Source organism: Perca fluviatilis, chromosome 5, assembly GCF_010015445.1.
Source record: "Perca fluviatilis chromosome 5, GENO_Pfluv_1.0, whole genome shotgun sequence".
Lineage (NCBI taxonomy): Eukaryota > Metazoa > Chordata > Actinopteri > Perciformes > Percidae > Perca > Perca fluviatilis.
Genome location: NC_053116.1, coordinates 18,425,528 through 18,435,125, shown reverse-complemented (window position 1 = coordinate 18,435,125; position 9,598 = coordinate 18,425,528).

Below are 9,598 nucleotides of genomic sequence, written 5' to 3'. Positions count from 1 at the left end.
GACTAATTGTTGAGCATTTGTGACCCTTTATATGTGTCAAAAGATTACACTATCCCTAGACAGTAATTCATTTTTTCTTAAACTGTATTTGTTTTCTTTTCTTCAACAATGTCCAGCCACTGCCCTAGAGTAGGGGGATCCACTTTGTGTTAAAAACTGCAGAGTCTTATTCTTAACTTAGTTGCTGAACAGAAATGTGTCAATGTGCATCATCAGCCTTTCAGGAGCTTTTTCTCTTGATCGCAGACATCCTGTGTGACCTGTGATCATTCGTGGCACTGACCCATGACTTTGTTATTGCCACATAGGGGTCTGTCTCCTCTAAACACACTTTGCATACCCACTGTCTGTGTGTATTTCCTGTCTGCATCATCTCTGCTTCCTGTGCTCTTAAACTCGCCTGTCCTCCATTGGAGAACTGGGCACAAGAACCTTTCCACTCCACGTCCACTTCACTCTCTCAGGGATTAAAGTGGAGACAGCTCGACTCAACGTAGCCTTTCTCCCTTTCTACATGTTCATACAAACACAGACAAAGCTGCAGGGCTCCAAAGTACCTTCATAAATGTTCCCACTCTACCCCACTCCATCACATTCTGTCATTCTATTTCTCTGCTCTCCATTGTCACTTTCCCTTTATTTTTATGTGCTTTTTTATTTGCTCTCGGGAAAGGCAGCACGGTTTGATTTACAGCAAAGCCAGGTTCTGGTTGAAATGAGAGGGAAGGAGCTAAAGCTTAGTTGTAATCTTTTCTCTTTCTAACAATATCTTTCCTGTTCGTCGGCCATCTTTTCTCTCTCTCTTTCTCAGGATTCCTCACCTCCTCCCGTCACTCATATCTCTGTCTGCTCTTGTCTCTTCAATCTCGCATTAAGTGCACTGATATTTCATACGTCTGTGTCTCCAGCCCTGTTCTGTTAATAATTACTTATGCTCAGTTTAACTGGTTGTATTATAACCCATGCTAACATAGTACAGATCAAATGAAGTTAGGGTTTAAAATGGATTTGTCAAACTTGTAAGAAAAAGATTTCTTTTTCTTCCTCATAGCAGTGACTATAATTCAAAGCCTTTTTCAGGAGCACTTAATCTGTGTTTGTATGTTTTCCAGCTGTGAGGTCATGCAGGCCAGATCGCTCTGCGTACCGAAGTAATTAATGTATTTATAAGCCAGCAGGGGAGGAGTTGAGTGAACGACAATGAGGAGCAGAGTAAACTGAGGCCCTCTAGGTTGTGGAGCCGCTGAGGCGTCCGTGCCTGGAGCCTGCTAGTAAAACATTTTGACCCCCTCATTATGGCCCATTTAAAGGATCAGGAGTCCCTAAAACAACTTGTCTACATTTCTTTACATGACGTTTGCATGCAGTCATGAGGTCGCAGCCTGGAACCAGGTCTGTCTGGTTGAATCTGGAGCCGGTTGCCACTTCCATCCTCTGTCATCCTCATACGGCTGTGACGAGGGCTTGCAACATCATCTGCGGCTGTGGCTTCGGTTTGGGAGGAGGAACCGTGAATCACAGCACATGTCCTCTCTGTCTGTCTGTCTCTCTCTGTCTCCCTGCTTTTATCTGTGTCTCTCCCTCACAGAGAACATCCACATGCGCACATTCACATTAACTTGCGGCCAGGCATGGTCTAAAATTCCTTTAAAACCACAGTCATCACCCACCCCACCCTAATAGCCCCTCACAGACTGACTTGTGCACGCAGACATACATGCACGCACCCACATGTGAACGCACACATTCTAAAGACCCTGTTTATTTGAAGGAACTGAAAGAAGACCTTCCTCATCTACCCTCCTGTTCTTTTTTCAAAGGAGGGAACCTTGTATGCATGTGAAAGTGTTTGCATGTGTACGTTTGGGGGTAAATCCTCTCCTATGTGAAGAAGAATTATCATTAACTTTTTGTTGAAGTACACAATCACTTAAAATCAATGGTCTCCGTTTAAAAAAAAAACTCTGAGCGGATCACCTCGCACCTCTGATGAATATATCTGACTTATTTAGAATTTTACAAATGCAGTTTGTTTAAGTATGGTTCTGTGACGTAGTGTGTGTGTAGCTGTTATTATGTTGAAACTTGGCCAGGACACCATTGAAAACAATTCTTTTAATCACAAATGGGCTTTCTTGCTTATATTAAGGATAAATAAATTAAATAAAATATAAATGTTGCAAAATTATCTTTGCCATAAGAATTATGCGAATATCATGTTTATTTGTACATACACTCACACAAATGCATAACTGTACACATGAACAAATACATTGGTGCACACTAGCGTGTCAGATGTACGCCAATAATCGTATAATTTACGATAATGTTTTCCTCTGTATGATGTACAATCAATAATGCCAAAAGTGCCATATTGCACGATAATTTGACCATTTTGTGACGCTTACAATTAGTTGGTTTTAGTCTGGCCATACCCACATTTCAATTCATTTTAATTCATTTCCCAACATGATCACAATAGCAAAATATGGATCCTACGTCTGTGTTTACGCATCTCTTCTTGATCGATAATTGTAAGCCTCTGTTATGAAAGTTTTACATTTCCCATTTGGCAACTCTGGGGAACACAAGTGTCTCACACACACACACACACACACACACACACAACACACACACACACAACAACAAAAAAAAAAAAAAAAAAAAAAAAAATTCACACACACACACACACACACACACACACACACACACACACACACACACACACACACACACACACACACACACACACACACACACACACACACACACACAAACACAAACACACACACACACACCCCCCCCCCCCCAAAAAAAAAAAAAAAAGGTGCATATAGCTGTGTCCAGTAATCGTATCGGGATGTAATATTTCTGCTCATTTGTTGGTGCTATTTTAGATTTTCTAAATTGGCTGATGCGTTTGTTTATTTTTTAACACCGCTAAGTTTGCATCAGCAGAGTTCCTTGTAATGATCTATGTAGGCTATACACTGCATACGTGGACAAAGAGATACTGTGGGTTTATTAATACAAAAAAACATTGCAACATTTTCACTGATGTTATTTAAGGTCCTTTAGAACTGGTTGGTGCCAGATTGTACCAAGCCACCTTCTTCCTGCTGTTTATTTATAAGTTGGTCACTCTACTGACCTCTCGTCCAGCTCTCTTTTCCTCTTCTCTGCTTCACTCATTATAGTATTAATGCTTGGTCATTCTTTCCATTAGTTCACACGCTTCTTTCCTGTTCGGGTTCTAACAACGTGACTGTTCGCCCTGTCCTGGCCTGTGAGAGCCGGCTGGAACAAAAGTGCTGAGTGAATTTCTCTAAATCTTTCCACTGAAACCATGATGTGAGGGCCACCGGCATCAAGTTTCGATGTTGTAATATTCGTTAACTGTCCCTCAGTCTCGAAGTGAGTCAGGGTCAGAAAGAGGAAGAGGTTAGCAAGAGAGATGAAAAGGACGACAAAGAGAGACATGGTCCTCCCTCCTTTCAGTTCCGATAAATGGCAACTTAGTGTGTCACATTGAGGGTTGCAGGTTAACCATTCATTTGATTTATAATGGATTGAATAAAAGAAATCTCAACACAAGATGAGGAAGATAAGGAAATGGAAAATGAACATAACTTAAAATATCACATTTGTTGTACAAACTAATTGGTGGAAAGACAAACTATTTAGAATCACAGTCAGTTGACACAACAGTAATGTTTTATGTATGTGTGTATTTTATGTAAATGTCATGGCTAAGGTTTGGACAGTACCCCAGAATTATTCCCCCCAAAAAACTATGAAATTATTTGAAGTGGTCTTCTGTACCAACTTTGAGGAGATACACTTATAATTTTCCACAGTATCACTTCATATGCAATCATAGTTTTTTTCTTTTCGGCCTGAATGGTTCAGATCTGACTCTGACTGAAAGAATTAATTTCAATATCCTCAATGGGTAATTATTTTTAGGTGTGTGTATATAGTTCTAGTTCTAGTGTTTAAGTGTGTTTTGCACTGGTTAATCTTATCAGATGGAGGATTAGTCTCTTGTACTACTTGTAAAAGACTTGTAAAAGTGTTAGTATGCATACTGCACTAATGTCTGTGATGACATCACCTCTCAGCACCTGAGGGACAGGACATATCGGTGTGGTAAATCATTACCTCACTGGCTCTCTTATCATAGTTACTACTGCCAAGATTACACACAGCACACTAGTGTCCACATTATTTAGTTTTAAATATTAAATGTGAATCCAGTAGCCTTCAGGAATTTGGCTGGTTAAAAGATGTAATGTAATTTTAACTGCAAAATCCTTACAATAAAGTAATAATCTTGAAGATTTTCATTAAAACAAAATCACATTGATACGATTTTTCCAGCAACTGCCATTTGATGTATTTAAAGGTATAATATGTAGGATTTTTCTTTAAAAAATGTATAGACTAATGCAACAGTAATCCCTCTCAATAATTACTTATGACCAACTAGAAGTGTGTGGCAGTGTCTGTATCTGCAGAGACCCTGCCCTGTATTTTGTCTTTTCTTCTTATTTTTGTGAGTGTGGGACGTTAATGGCCGTTTAAAGTGATGGTTCGGAGTAATTTCACCCTAGGGTCCTTTGCACCATGACCTCGAGCCAAACACCCCCCCAGAAGGTTTTTTCACCTGGGTCGAACATTGAGAGAGTTAGCTAGAGTAGCGTTATCAGCTGAATAGCTTAGCGCAGGGGCTAATGGTTCCAGTGATGTATCTCGTAAGTTACCCCACTAATAATGCCTGAAATGATACCAAACGTCTACAGTAGTACAAATAGGTTATGCTCTCATAAAACGATGGATTGGAAAGTTTGTAAGTACACCAGATGTTTATGAACACTTGCCTGCTCTCTTCTGCTCTCTGTTTCTGTTGCTGCTGCTGCTGCTGCCTGCAGTTAGACGAGTGCTTAGGGCCGTCTACAAATTACTACACCGAAAAGAGACACAACAAAAATATTTATTAATTTAATGATTAAATAAGGTAATGTCTCCAAACTTACCTCAATTATTACTTGTCTCCTGCTAGTTATACTTCAGCACTTAAAAAAAAAAAGTTAAAATTAAAAATATTTTTGTTGCATCTCTTTGGGTTTTTCCGTAATTTGTAATGCCCCCTAAGCGTTTTTCGTCTTGCACAGAGCAGCAAAACAAAAAGAGAGCAGAAGCCAGCAGGCAAGTGTTATTATACATAAACTTCTGGGGTACTAAAACTTTCCAATCCACGTGTTTATGAGTGCAACATATTTGTACTACTGTAGACGTTTGGTATCATATTCGGGCATTATTAGTGGGGTCATTTACAAGATACATCACTGGATCCATTAGCCCCTGCGCTAAGCTATTCAGCTGATACTACAGCTACTCTACGCTAACTCTCCCAATGTTCGACCCAGGTGAAAAAAGCTTCTGGGGGGGGTGTTTGGCTCGAGGTCATGGTGCAAAGGACCCTAGGGTGAAATTACTCCGAACCATCACTTTAAAAAAAGTTAGCATTACTCACTTAATGTGAATACAGCGTAATTACCTCTTTATATAGTCATTTTCAATGTTAGTGGCAGAGTCCGCCATTCCCACATAGATTTCAAACTGCCTTTACACCCACGATGGATTTACAGGAAACGATGCATGTATGTAATCTAGCATAAATGTCATGTTATATAATAATGTTATATATGCTAAATTGGTGAAATACTCTTTTAAGTTACTGCTAATGTAAACCAAACAAGTGCTGCTAGTTTGCATTAAGAGCATTCTACTGGCAAAACATGGAGTAGCTTCTATTGTGAAGCAGTCCAAGAAAATGTAATGTTAGCAGAACAAGATGTGGTCATTTTCGGTGGATCAGTTTTAAATATTAACGGAACAAAATGGAGCAGCCACAGTGAGATGTTTAGATGAAGAGCTGCAGTTACAACTCCTGTGTCTTGCTGTAGTGGTGAAAACTATTCACACTGTGTGCAGCAACACATAGATCTGACAAAAATAGAAGAATACTGGAAAAGCTTTCTTGAAATAATATTTAATGTCTAATATGTGGAGGTCAGCAAACAACCTTTTGCCCTCCGGTCACGATGAGCTTCAGCACTATAGCATTCCAGGCTTTAGCTTAGTCACGATCCGAGTAAGTGCACATGTACAGTAGCTTTTCCACTGTGTAATGCTTTCGATGTGCTGAATCAATCCAAAGTTAAGAGTTGCGTTTCCAGCTTTCCCCTTTTTTATGTTATTTAGAGCTTAACTGAGCCCAAGTCACAGTCACGTTGTTTTAAGGAAAGTTCATCAACAGGATGCAGCCGATGCAGAAGTAAAGAAGGAGATGTGTTTCACAACCCTTCAGATTGTTGTAGCTGCTGGGCAACTTCCCATCTAAGACAGCTGGAGAGGAAAGTGTTTAACTCAACTATCATCTAAAAAACCAGATATTTATTCAATAATACGATCTGTTTAGTACCCTCCTCTGTGTTTCAATAAATCTGTCTTCCTGTCTGCCTTTCTCTCTCTGTCTTTCTGAGAGTACAGTACAGCAGAGGGTGGGTAATTACTTTCCGCTCCAACCCTAAAATAACACGACTGGCCCAATTATAGTCTGGGCCTCATTACACAGCCTCACAGAACACAGGGAGAAATACTAGACCAATCAAAACAAAGAGGGAAAGCGGAGATGCAAGGAAGGACAAAATTTAGACGGCAGGTGTTGATTTAACTTGTCTATGAGGGGAGTGTCCAGGTGGCACAGTGGAGCAGGGTACATGCCATGTCCTGTCCTGGCTTGACAATGTTATGGGTTCAAACTCTGGCATTTCTTCCCTCCTATTCTCTCTGTTTTTTGTTACTGCCTTGTATCCAGTATAAAGGACAAACACCATTGGCTGATGCTCATCTCATCACACATTCAAATCTTTAGCTCCATGCATTTTCCCGAAAACATCACCGTCACTCACACATACAGTTTCCCTTTCGACCCATGGCCTCTAGTGCGGTCAGGGTTGGGTAAGGTTGGTTCCATGCCAGAGGAGCCTGTTTATGTAAGACTCTTCAAAGAGAGCTAGTGAAAGAGCATACTATACAAGGGTAGGGAAGTGTAAATACCAGCCTGATGTTGGTATAACACATGGTTGCACCATACATCAGTTACATATGGGTTGGGAAAAATCTTATAAATACACATATATATTTTACACATCTTAACATATAGACAAAGACCTCTGGCATTTTGAATGGTTGAAGACGTGATCACATTCAGCCTCTGCTCCAAAAAACGTCATTACATCTTAAATTCCTAGAATCTAGAATGTTCTGGTATAGATGTTATGTTGTTTGACTTGCTGTTATGGATAAGCACTGTATCCCAAATTAGACTTACCCTTCTTTTTTTCCTGACTGACCACAGCTTGACAGGAAAAGCCTGCCAGTGCTTTCTGTGTATACGGTATGTATGTTTGCATATCTGCCCCTGCGTGCATGTTGTTGCATATGTGCACATGCTTGAGTGTATTTCTTTACACCCATACAAGTGTAAACTTTATTGCTGGATACTGAATAAATGTTTTTATAATAAAATAAAAGTCTTTATTTAATTTTTACTTGCAACCATTTTATAACTGCAAATTGTGTCATGTGGCAGTAAAAGAGGAGGTTTGACAGCCCTGCTGATCAGACAAGACAGAACATGGTTCTCACACTTACTCACACACACAGACACACAGACACAGACACACACACACACACACACACACACACACACACACACACACACACACCTGACTGACTGACTGGGACCTGGCAGAGGGCCAAAGGAAATTTCTTGGGGAACTTTGAAAACGCATCTTAATATATTTTAATACGTGTATGTGTGCCAACCTGTTGACCCCACTTTCAGAGGAAGTTGGGGTAGAGGTAGGATGAAAACAGTCAAAGTCCTCGTCATAGAAACAATATCTGAAAAGTTAAGTGTGTCAGGAGAGCAGAGGGGTCTTGTTTGAAGGAGTTGGATAGCAGCGAAGGGGGCGCTGTGTGTCTGTTTCAGTGCCTGGCACAGCTTGGCCTGGTTAGGCTCCAGGCCTCTCTGGGGGAGCCAAGTCTTCTCCCCAGGCACTGCCAACTCCCTGTGGTGGTGTAGCTACATGTTCAATTATGCTCTGGAGCCTGCCTGTCTTTACCTATGCCTCATAGGAAAACACTCCTAGCCTCTGTGTATGTGTGTCAGTGTTTGTGTGCCGAGAAGGCGAGTAATGAAGAGATCACCAGAATGCGGTTTTAAGGACAGGAGAATTCATGCGAGTTAAGGCTTCATCTCAAATCAAAACGATCCTTGATTGCAGTGGCTCCTGCTGTTTTGTTTCAGTACAAACTATTTATGTTTTTCCTATAGGACTATATGGAATTTTAGAAAGTATATGTTGATATAGTCATTGAATACAGTATGATAATACGAAAAGAAACAGTTCTTCATATGCTATCATAGTTTCCAGAAAAATGAAATGGCCCTGTTGGAGTGTTCATATAATGTGGCAGTGCAGTATACACAGTATGTAGGTATGTGAGTACATACAAATCAAGACGGCAGCATCAGTCCTGCATCTTCCATAATCTGAAAAATCTTCAAAACTTCATGTCTTCCCCTCGCATGTCTGCCACAGTGCAGAAATGCACACGTGGAAATTTTCATTAAACTGGGATGCATGTGTTTGTGTGTGTGTATGTGCACATGCCTGCAGGAGTGTGGATGCATTCCTGTGGGTATGTAAGTGTGTGCACATGTGTGCCGGCGTGCTTGCTTGTGTATCTGGAGGCATCCTTAAGGGGAGGGGGAGCAATTATCACTGCCAATAAAACAACAACAAACAAACAATCATTGTTCTGGGCCTCACCTTGTTGTACCACACCCCTCCATAAACCTTATTTCACCAGGACGACTGACAGAAAATGTGCTGCGCTGTGCTGCATAAGCACTCTCCCTAAATAGCATTTATGTAGTCGGCACGCTGCTCCCACGTGTACCTGTGTGTGGGTGTACTTATGTCAGATACATACATGCACACATAGTGTATACAGGGGCCTCCATGTAAAAGCACGTGCATGTACATTACACACACACACACACACACACACACACACACACACACACACACACACACACACACACACACACACACACACACACACACACACACCCCCAAGTTGTGATTTCAATCAACACCACAGGGGTAACTTTGCCTTTTATACATCCTGTCTTCTGGCCTCAGCACAAAAGGCAGAGTGCATTTAGAATTGATTTGGGGAGAGTGTTTATCCCTGTGTGTTTAAGTGATGCAATGACAGAGATGGAGAAATTCATACATTTGTGTGAGCAGTTTTTTTCTATTTGGTCCAGTTCCCAGTAACTGAGTTGTTAATCTATGTGACCAAGTGTTAAACTATGTGTTTAGTATTCCATTGGCCTGACATAACTGTCTCTTAGGGATGATTTGCTAAGCCAATGGTTCAACCCTCGTTTATAGCCGAGAGTTGCTCTTGAAAGTTTGTGTTGAACAAAGCTTACAAATGTCTGAACTTCCAGCCC